Here is a 12,493-nt window from a genome sequence, read left to right as displayed (position 1 = left end):
AATATATAGGCCTTATTCGAAGAAGGCCGACCCAAAAACTATCAAATAATAGTTTAATCTCTAATAAAAATTAATCACTAAGTTATAAGAAAAATATAATAAATACAATAAGTACCATGAATTAAATTTAAAATTTTCAATAATAGTAGTTTAATCTCCAATAATTGTTAAAAATATTTTTGTTAAATAGCAAACAAAATAAGTTTATACATAATCATTGAAAATACATTTATCACCAAAAAAAATAATAAATAATTACTGAAGTACAATAAATATTAATTTTAGTATATATAATTATATAATAAATACAGATCAAGAATTTAAAATTATTATAAATAAATATTAATTTTTAAAAGTTATTTTCTCGAATTATTACTTGATATAATTGAAATTAGTTATTTACAATATTATGTAAAAATGTTAAATTATTATTAACTTCAATATTATGTTATAACTATATTTCTAATTTTTAGGATTTTTTAAATTTATTACAAAATTTCTTTATTTTAACTATTTAAAATATAGTTATGTTAAATAATTTTTTATTTAAAATAGTTAATTTATTTAAATACTTAAATTATATGTAAAATATTTAAATTTAAAATCTGAATTATTTATTGAATTTAATTATCCATAAAATCATAATTTATATTATCATTACATATTTTTCTTATTAATTTTGTAATATATTAAATTATTATTAAATCCAATTTTATGTTATAAATATTTTTCTACTTTGAAGATTTTTTTTAAATTTATTACATAATTTTGTTATTTTAACTATTTAAAATATAGTTATGATAAATATTTAGTTATTTAAATATTTAAATAATCTAAAAAATATTTAAAATCTTTTGTTAATTAAATTTTATTTATTTCAATCTATTACATATTATTAAATATTGAAAAAAAACATTTAAGTTGATAGTCAAGAAAAACATAATTTAAATTGTTAGTACATAATTTTGTTATATATTTTGTAAAAATATAAATTTTTTTTTTGAGTTTTAATAAATATTTTAAAGTTATTATATAATTTTGTTTGAATATTTGAATAATTCTTAAATTTTTTTAATTTAAACTTTCTTTAGATAGATATAGATAAAAAGTAGGGGAGAGGATAAATAGGAATTAGAGATAATTTAGGAGAGAAAGTCTCTACTAATTTATAGATAACTTTGCAAATAAATAGGAATTGGAGATAATTTATAATTTTAGAGAAAGTAGTGAATAGTGGGGGAGATAGTTTAGGAGAAATTTCAGAAGAAAAGATTATTTAAGTTATTAGGAAATTGCATCTCAATAGTTTTTTAAAAAATGACATAAAATAAAAAAATAAAAAATGAGAAAATTTCTTTATCAATTTGTTTTAATATATATATATATGTGACGTATCATCCGTGTTTGCTTCACGTTTTCTTTATTACTGCAACAAGCTGACGATGTCGATGATGATGGTAACAGCAATTTTGATATCGTCGGATACAAGACCTGGTTGGCAAAACAAATGTGGGAATGTGGTAATATTAGCATCCCATATCCGTTTGGGTTAGTCGGAGATGATCGGACATGTTATAAAAATGATGACTTGAAGTTATTTTGCAACACTGCTACTGATCCTCCAGAATTGATAATTTATGGCCATGGTAATAGTCAGTCATACCATTCTGAACTGAATATATCACTTGAAAGCCAATTGACGGCCTCCATTTGGGGAGCTTACCAATGTTACATGGGGACAAGCAAAAACTTGTCATTAGATATAATTTTTCAAAGACATACACGCTCTCTGACAACAGACATATATAACGATTTGTATGACTACAATGGCGAGCTTTTTTACGTCGTCTGTTCCTCAGAATGCTCGAACGATACAAAAGTGGCAGGTTTATCATGCGGGGGCCTTGGATGCTGTCAGATCACTATACGCAAGGGTATCACTGATTTTCATTTAAGAATTCATAGCCATCACAAGTTAAAATAAACATGGAATATCAATATATATATATATATATGTGGGTTTGCCTTTCTGTTGATGGCCTCACAAGTTTCACATCTCATACCTCCTAAATTTTGTGTTCCAAACTCCAGTAACAAGAATTGCAAGGAAGCTCAAAGAAGCGGGGACAACTGGTTATTTATGCCTGCGGAAACAACACCTATTGGCTATTGCACCAACTCCACAAATGGCCTTGGATATCTTTGCCATTGTTTGAGAGCTCACCAAGGGAATCCTTATCTTTCCACCTTGCAACCCAAATTTATATTTGTTGATTTGGAAAATAAAGTATGAAATGCTATGCTTCCAAATCCTTAGACGTAAGTGATAAAAATGGTTGAAAATTTGGAAAAGCACTTTAAACCATTTGCTGAAACACCTTTCCCTATCTACCATACTTTCCAAAACCAAAAGCAGCCAAAGCAATTTTTGCTTGATTTATAGGATGGGGAGGGATAAAATGGATTTTTCTTGAACATTCTTCTCTTCCCATATTTTGGTTTGTGGGATGTTATGAGATGGGATAGGATGGGAAGCTAGGGAAAAACTTTAGTTATTGGGGCTAACAGCCTATGCTGTTGAGAGAAACAAGATTGTAAAAGATCACTAATGTGTCTGTTCTGACTCGATCCAATATTCCAAAGCAGTCATGAATATAGAATGGATGGGTGGCTGACAGATGGCCACCTATACCGAGATGGAATAACTGCTGGAAAATTCTAGAATAACTCCCCTGCTTAGCAAAGACAGAGAAAACATATAAAACCCATTTTTCATGTCGGTAGTTGACTTATGGACTTATGGTTAGTATTGGTTCTGAGGTGGTGTTGTCGATAGCGTAGTGTTGGGGTGGTTAGTAAGATTTTTATTATCCCTTGAACTTTCATTTACATCAAAATCACTCAATATTATGGGGGTCAGTCACAATTACTCTCTTAATCTTTCATTTGTGATAAAGATCTCTTTTAACTTTCTCTTTGAAATAAATACCTCTAGTCATTAAGGCAGACGAGAAAATGTGTTAAATTACAAAAATACTCATCAGAACTTTTGTTATTTTCTTTTCTTTGCCCTTTTCTCTAAAATCTTTATTGACCCAAAAATACTTTCATTTTTCTCTAAAAGAAATCAGCAAAAATAACAAGAGCCATTTTATTGGTATAGTCTTTTTAAGCATACCCCCCCCCACCCCACCCACTACCCATCAAGAGGCCTTACAACCAACCAGTAGGCATCTTGCATATAGAAAAACAAGTTGCTTTAAACTCTTACTTCATTTCACTAAGAAAAAATGTCTCTCTTCATCTTAAAATATAAAAGTTATACACTCCTTTTTTTAATAAATATAGAAAAACCAAATGAAACCTTAAGGTTGTGTAATCTTAAGGTTGTGTTTAGTTTTAAGGAAAAAGTGTAGAAAGTAAAGAAAAGGTAGAGAAAGATGTACAAATCTTGTATAAGTTTTCCTATCATTTCCTTTCTTTCCCTACTTTTTCCTTCAAACCAAATATAGTCTAACCATCAGAAAGAAACCCCTATGATTTCATTTGAATATTTAATTCAGTCGGAAATCTGTGATAATCTATTAAAGCAATAGAGGGGACTTCAATATTATATTTTGAAAACTAATCAAATCAAAAATTGTACAAATAAATTAGAAAAAGTAATTTGGGGATAAAAAAAATTTAAATGGTTCAATAAGAATCTTTTTTGAAATTAATTGATAGAACTCTACTGAAGGGGGCATTTGTCACAAAGTGTAAGTTCAGGAGGGTTTTTGTCGCAAATGAATGTTCAAGAGGGTAATTGTCACTGAACCCATAGTAGAGTGGGCGTTTATAGCTAATAAAAGTCCAAAGAGATAATTGCCATTGACCCATAGTATGCACTCGGCATTTCCTACTCACTTAAATGTTTTTTTAAGTTTACTTCTAAGAAAAGACGCATATGCTCCCCAGAGTTGTTCCTACATCCCTACCCACAGCTGTGGATTTGGAATAATCTCTACTACACTGAAAAAAGCCACCGGAATTGATCCCAATTAATGTACATACAGCTGCCCATCTCAAGGTCTGATCATTCTATTTCATTCCGTACCGATTATAGTCATCTTTTCCTCAGAGCTTCGGAAACCAAACCATCGCCTCCACCTCCATCATATCCCTGCTTAAACAAGGGTTCGCTTGAAATGAAAGAAATTAGAAAAACGTTTTTATTGTTTTACCATCCCAACCGAGGTGCAGGCGGAATTGGATCCCAAGTCTCTACAACGGCCTGCATAGACCCTACAAAGTACCAACCTACTGGTTGGCACCTTGCAAATTTAAAAAACATTTTAATTGTTACAATTGACATACAATTAATGGTGACGGTAGTTTTGCGTGGGAACAGAAATGCCCACATCATTAGAGACAAGACCTGGTTGCCGAAACAAATGTGGGAATGTTAGCATCCCGTATCCCTTTGGTCTAGTTGGTGACGATTCAACCTGTTACAGAGATGAATTTAAGTTGTTTTGCAACACTGCCACTGATCCACCAAATTTGACGATTTATGGCGATTCTCTCTATTCCCATAGCATTTTGAATATATCACTACAAGGCCAATTGACATTCTCAAGGAAGGCTGCTACATCCTGTTACATGGGAGAGAACCAAGATCAACAGGGGATCGCGTCAACCATCGAACTACCAAATTCTCCAACACCCGGAACAAATTCACGGCAATTGGTTGTAACACACTTGGCATCATGTCTGACTCCCATGACAAAAACTTCCACAGAAGTGAATGGGTCATCTTGTGAAGAATTGGATGTTGCCAGACGGCAATACCACATGATCTTGGCACATTTGATCTAAAACATCAAACGTATAGTAATGACACCAGTTCCGCTTACACTTGGAACATCAGCAGATGCAGCTTTGCCTTTCTCTCGGACTAAGACTGGTTCGTTTCGACTGGATATAAAATATGGAATTTAAGAAACAAGGTGGACTATCTATTAAACATTCAGTTCAGAACTACAATGATTGTTGATCAAGCAAATCGAAACATGACTTGCGAGCAAATGCAGAGAGGAAAGTCTGACTTTGCGTGCGGGAAAAATGCAGAAGTTGCAAACTCCATTAATGGCCCTAGATATCTTTGCCATTGTAAGAAAGTTTTTCATGGGAACCCTTACCTGTCCGATGGGTGCCAAGGTAACCAATCTAAACTTTATCTTTCTACTTTATTCTTTATGCGAAGATAAGATCAATGTATGAAAAAACGAAGGTAAACATTTCGAAACAATGGGTGCCAAGGTAAATGATGATGCGCGATCTAGTTGCTCCAACGTCGTCCCGTAGGATTATCTTCTTGGGTGAGTACTTGCAAGATCATAATGTACATGTTCTATCCCCCCCCCTCCCCCTTTGTCTGATTGTCACAGAGGAGCTAGTGAGAAAAATAATCACGCATACCTTATTCTCTAGTTCTTTGGGGTTGGTGCCATTATATAGGCATTGTTTGGTGTGGGCCTCACGCATCGCATTCGAGATTTCTGGGAGGTCATGCCTAATCGGTCCGAAATCCTCGAAGGTAACTACCATGCATGTTGACCACCCTCTGGAATGTTCGGTACGTGGGCCAACTTTCGAGAAATGTGGGAGTGTCAAGATATGCATGCCGAATTTGTCGACAAGCATGTCTCGCAAGTCGCCACCTGGACCTCAGTCAAGCCGACAAGCCCTCAAGGGAGGTCTTTCCTCGCATCGAGGTCACTTTGGCTAGTGACGAGGTGCTACAAGTCGACCTTGGATGAGGTGCTTCTAGCCGACCTGAGTTATGGTCGAGGTCGTCAGTTTGTCAGTGAAGGTAGGTCGCCAGGTCGGGGCAAAGAGAAACCGCAATCTAGGACTCCAAGTCATTTTTTAGAAGATGTCCAGGTGTCATCCAGTTATTCCAAGATGAGATGTGTCATGATGTCATTGGAGGGCCAAATCCACCCTCATAAATTGACATAGATCACGGTTTCTCTTTGCCCCATCCTGGCAACCTACCTTCACTGCCAACCTAGCAACCTTGAGAACAACTCAGGTTGACTAGAAGCACCTCGTCCAGGGCTGACCTGTAGCATCTCGTCACTAGCCGAAGTGACCTTGACGTGAGGAGTGACCTCCCTCGAGGGCTTGTTGGCCTGACTAAGGTCCAGGTAGTGACCTGCGAGACGTGTTCACCGACAAATTCAACATGCATATCCCAAGACTCACATTTTTCAAAAGTTGGCCCACGTACCAAACATTTCAGAGGGTGGTCAATGTGCATGGTGGTTACCTCTGAGGATTTCGGACTAGTTAGGCATGACCTCTTAGAAATCTCAGATATGGTGCATGAGGCCCACACCAAACAATGCCTATATAAAGACATTAACTCCAAAGACCCAGAGAAGAAGGTACATGCGATTATTTGCTCACTAGCTCTCTCTACACTCAAGCTTTTAGCTCGCAACTAAAATAATACAATACTAACTTAAGCATTGGAGCGACCTCGCCGAGTTAGCGACTCCGAGTTCTCTGATCTATTTTCTTGTAATTCAAACCAAATTACTACACAACTAGCTCCCATATCATCTTCTAACTAAGAATAGCTAGATCGCGCATCATCAATAACCATTCAGACTAAGGATCCTCCATGAAGCCTTGTCTGTATTTAGCTTTACACAACTCACTGCTGGCTTTGTCCATTTTGTAACAATAGACTTTTGCCTCCAAATTAGACCAAAGTTTAGATTCAAGCTTGGGAGATAAAGCTGGAGTAGTGTAGAAGACTCCTTGAGGAATTTTATGCTATATATGACAAGTATGTCTAATCCCGCACCATATCAATTATCTTCATGGATCAAAGCAATTTTTCATGGAGCCCTCTGATTTTTCCCAGTTCGAAGAGATAATGCTGTACGTTCAATGAGCACTTTGGACGTTAGGCTGAAGACAAAAAGGACTCTGGATCAGATACCGCTAAAACTCCACCCACACCTATTCACAGAACACTAACTCCCTGCATTCGGAATATCTCCCTATACAATAATTTCTAAGAGATTGAGATATTCCCATATGTGGCTAAGATGTCATGTGGGTATATGTTCCCCATGTGTGGCTAACACACAACCCCCACAGAACTTATAATAGTGATAATATCATTGGAATATAGAATATAGAAAATTATAATTTTAGAAAAAATATCATTGAAATTTCATGATCCCTAACTTGAATAATAGATTAAAAGTATTGCATTACTTGGTAGGAAAATTTTCATTATTAATCATTCCCTCCAAAGCATATTCATGCCATTAATATTGTTTAATTATTACTGTTTTCATTACACGGTTTAAATGTGATTAATGAATTCATTAAACAATATTAATCTGGGGTATAAAAAGTAATAATAATTTTCTTTATTGCGTATGACCTAATGCTTCATTTATTGTCCTTTTGCCAGACATAAATGAATGTGAAGATCCAAATAATTATCCTTGTATAGGCGGTTGCACTAATACAATTGGATCTTACCATTGCACTTGCCTGAAGGGGAGTTATGGTGATGGTAGGAAAAAGGGCCAAGGTTGCAAGAATAATGTTTTCCTTGTACTTAAGATCACCCTAGGTAAATGCTCTTGTCCTAATCCAATTTTCACCCAAGTGTTATAAAATATGTTTTCTGCATTCAATTTCTTTCTATTCGTCAATTCATTAAGTCATGTTCCTTTGAAAATTACAATATGAAATAAGTACTTACATTATACGATACCTCTGCTTTCTATTAACTCGTTATCTATTTCTTTGCAGGTGTAAGATTGGGCATCTTGTTTTTACTCATTTGTATCTCTTGGTTATACTTCATTATAAGGAAAAGAAAACTCATGAAATTAAAAGAGAAATTCTTTGAGAAAAATGGTGGATTGCTTTTATAACAACAACTATCTTCAATTGGAGGTTCAAAGGCAATAACAACTATCTTCAATTGCTTTTACAACAACACAAATAGAATTGCAATTTTTCCTTCACCTTTCTTCACAAATAAAGTGTGGTCTAACTGGCATTGTTTGAACCCCATCTGTTGAACTGCTAAGTGGAACTTATCAAACCAGACCCGAGGTGATTGTTTCAACCAATATAAAGATTTTTTTAACCTACACACTTTCTGTTCACTGCCTTTGGCACAAAAACCTGGAGGTTGGGTTATATATACATCCTCTTCTAAGTCACCATTCAAGAAAGTATTTTTAATGTTCAATTGATGAAATTCCCAAACAAGATTTATTGCCAATGAAAGAAGAATCTTGATAGACTTCATATTGGCTACTGGAGCAAAAGTCTCTACATAGTCCACTCTATATATCTATGTAAAACATTTTTCCACTAGTCTAGCTTTGTACCTTTCAATAGTTCCATTAGCATTGTGTTTTACTATGAACACCCACTTGCAACCCACTGGTTCCTCCCTTCAAAAAGATCCATCAACTCCTAAGTGTCATTTTTGTATAATGCATCAATTTCTTCATTGAATCTGTCCATTCAGGTTTGGATAAAGCTTCTGCCACATTCTTAGGGTGTCCTAGCACAAGAGCTTTGTTGAAGCAATCCACTCGAAGCAAAGAAAGTTTCACAATGCATTGAAACTGAGTGAACAATCCACTCAGTTTGGAACTGAGTGAACACCATGCATTGAAAGTCTTTCACAATTTTAGGGACTTCATCTCTAGATCGCATTGGATAAACCCAAGTGTATCTAGAATAATAATGGACTAAGGTAATGAAGTACTTTTATGCAGCGTCATTAGGTAGAGTAATAAGGCCCCAAACACCAAAATAAACAATATGAAACATAAATTCAGATCTTTTATTTCTTAAAGGAAAAAAACTTCTATAATGTTTACTCCATTGACATGTCTGACACTACAACTGACTCACTAACAAAGACTCAAACAACTTTGGAAGCATAGCTTTAATGACTCAAAAGAAAGATGACCATAATGATTGTGCCATAAATAGGCTTGATTCTCACTAGAAGAACTCAATGACTCTTTAGCCATAAGACTAGTTTTATTCTCCAACACATATAGACCATCCACCATGCTTCTTCTATCAATCGTCTTCCCCGAGGCCAAATCATGAAACACACATGAAGACAAAGAGAAAGTAACTGAACAATTCAATGAGTGAATAATATTACTAATGGAAAGCAAATTTATAGGTAATTTAGGAACATGCGGTACATTAGAAAAGGTAAGGCCAAGTGGGAGAGATATGGTTCATTGGCCGGCTATGGTGGAGAATGAACCATCAGTTAGTCTCACCTTATCACTCCCAAAGAGAACGTTGTATGCCAAAAATAAATTTATCTTACTAGTCATGATGTGGTTTTGAGGCTTTGTAGTCAATTACCAAAGGAGAATCAGAAGTATGAGATGACACATGGAAGGTAATGGCAGTGTTACCTGATGTCGATGCAAAAGAGGTAGAAGGAGTAGGACCTGAATCCATATGGCAAAGAGTCCTACTATATAACTCCAAATGGTCATTAAAGGAGTTGATAATCTCTTCCTTAGGGTCAAAACTGGGATGCCTTTCTTGATTTATCATGGGCCTAATCTCTTGAGATGCCATATTATCTGAGTTATACTTTTTCTGAATCTGTTAACTGTGTTTCTTGACCAAATCAATTATTGACTTTACCCAAATCCTATGCTTATTTAGGTTTTCAATGGAGATCACAACATGTATCTCTGGTGTGTCTTGTCTTCTGGCAGAGAGTGCACCAAAGTTTACTCTTGTCATCTATTCTCTTTTGAGAGTCACCCTTCTTAAAAGTACTTCTAACATTAGTATCTGAACTTCCCGAGCAGCTAGGGCAACTAGTTCCCCCTCTATACAATTCATCACACTTCTACTCTCTTTTGACTGAACTAAGGCATAAACCACCTAAACTGATGGAAAGTCTTTACTTCCCAAGATCTGCACCCTAGTGGACTCATATGAAGGATTTAGCCCAAAGAAAAAAGCAAATACCCGTTGCTAAGATACAAGTGACTTGTATATCTTTGCATCTTCATCATACTTCCAATTCACATTATGATAGTGATCAAGTACTTTCTATATCGATGTCAGATCTAAATAGTGCATCGAGAGACTTCTTTCCCCCTGCTTGCAAGTAGAGGATTCAGCGTACAGTTTGTATATCTTGGCATAGTGTCTTTGCTCTGAATAGATGAACTTTGCTTGTTCCCATATTTCACAAGTAGTTTCAACCCACATAAATGTCTTTCTTACTTGTGGCAGCATGGAAACCAAGAGTCACGACATCACCATACTACTTTGTTGGTTCTACCTAACATATTCAACACTTCTTTTCTTTGGTTCCTTCACTTTCCCATTGATGTATCATATTTTCCCCCTAGCACTGATGTAGGGTTTTATTCCCCTATACCATTCAAGTTAGTTCAGACTGTCAAAGGGAATAACAGCCATGAGGAAACTCATATCCATTTTCCCACTCACTCCATTTTGACTTTTTGAAACCCCTGAAGTAGCAAAATTCTTAAACAACATGGTCAACACAGAATTTTTTATCTAAATTCCCAACTTAGGATCCCTCCTTATATCAGAAAAAAAACTCCACACACAACAAGTCACCAGTCCACACACACTTCAACTGTAACTTAATCTAAGCACAAGAACAACATCAATTTTCAAAAAAAAAAAATATGACAAAACTAATTTTCAGACCTATATGGAATAACTGTCCCAGCCTACTAGTTTTCCAGAAGGTCTACAAGCATTAATCATTAAGAGAGATCCTTACACACATGAAATCAAGCCAACAAGAGAAGAAAACAGGTCATCTGTGATCTACAGTCACCTTTCACAGGTATAAGATCACACGATCCAAAACAAAAAGAGGTATAAACTTCACAAGGGTGTGCCGACATTCAGTGGTTCAGATTCATTCGTTTTCCTCTTGGTACACGACCAAGGAAGAAATAAAAAAAAATAGGGTTGTATTACTTGTAGATCTAATTCAATCAACCCAGATTCAATCTTTTGTTCCGCCTAAATTCAACAACTTGAAGAAGAAACTTGATCGCCTAGATTCAATAGCCTTGCTCTTATACCATCTTGGCAATAAATCCGATTGAAAAACAAAGAAGAAGAGAAGAGAAGAGAAGAGAAGAGAAGAGAAAAGAAGAAGAAAAAAAGAAAAAAAGGAAGAAGAAAGATTGGAGGCATGGAATTAAGGTAGATAGAGAGTATGTTATTATAAAATAAATAAATCTTTACGTTTGAAAATTATGGTAAAATTAAATTAAGGCAAAGCTAATTATTTTTTCAAAAAATTAAGGCAGGTTTTTTAATTATTTTTGTGTAAGTTATTTTTAAAATTAAGGTAGAGAGAATAGGTTATAAAAAAAGTAAATAAGTCTGCATTTCTGGGAAAGGTAAAATTAAATTAAGATAAGTTATTTTTTTTTTCTTTTCTGAAAATTAAGGTAGGGAGAATAGGTTATAAAAAATTTAAGGGAGAGAGAGATTCTTCTTTCGTGGTGGTTCCAATTTCACGTCGCATTCATTGTTTTCGCTCTCACAACTGGCAAGCAAGCCACATTTCACGCTGGTTTGGTCAGCTCTCAGTCAGGCCCAATTTTACGTCCCTACGATTGGACAGATGGCAGCCGATGCAACGAGTTTGGTATTCAAAGAAGAATAAATCTTATTCGGGAGGGTATTTTAAGGAAATAAGCGATAATTACTGTATTAAATTCCATTTCCTGAATATATATATATATACATAATTATTCATTTCTTCTTGTGATACAACATTAAAATCATTTTTAGTTCATTTTATTAATGTTAAGTAATATTTTGATGATTTTTAGTTTATTTTATCTATGCTATTTGATATCTAATTACAATATCCAAATTTAATTCAAATCCAACCTAAATTCAACAAATAAAATTTAATTAGAAGTCAAATAAAAATAAATCAAATTTAGATACAACTTATATTTACTTATATTTAATTCCATTTGATCCATTTGCTGCCCTAAAAAATGTAACATCTTGCTCTAAAACATCTCTATGTCAAGAGTGATTATGTGTTTTCATGTGAGACGTTTTTCCCTTCAAACTACCTTTAGAGCAGGCTATTGCCCATTAGACATACTTTTGTTTGTAGATTATCAGGATTTGACTCATAATACTAACATGATTGAGCCATATAATCCCATTTTACACGGCCTTATTCGTAGCTCATCCAAACTTGAATCATAATATCGCCAAGAGAGGAATAGTTCTAAAAGACATGGAATCGGAATTGAATGTATGACATTTCAAAAAAAAAAAAAAAAAAAAACAGACCAAAAGGAATCTTTTACAAATATTTGGAATTGAATGCGAGCGAAGAAGATACACGGATAGATTACATTTAGTCCAGCCCCTCCCGCACGCGAAGTTATAT

Source organism: Nelumbo nucifera, chromosome 5 (genome assembly GCF_055504915.1).
Source record: "Nelumbo nucifera cultivar China Antique chromosome 5, China Antique-T2T, whole genome shotgun sequence".
Taxonomy (NCBI): Eukaryota; Viridiplantae; Streptophyta; class Magnoliopsida; order Proteales; family Nelumbonaceae; genus Nelumbo; species Nelumbo nucifera.
The sequence above is the reverse complement of the archived record's forward strand: the minus strand, read 5'-3'. Positions refer to the sequence as shown.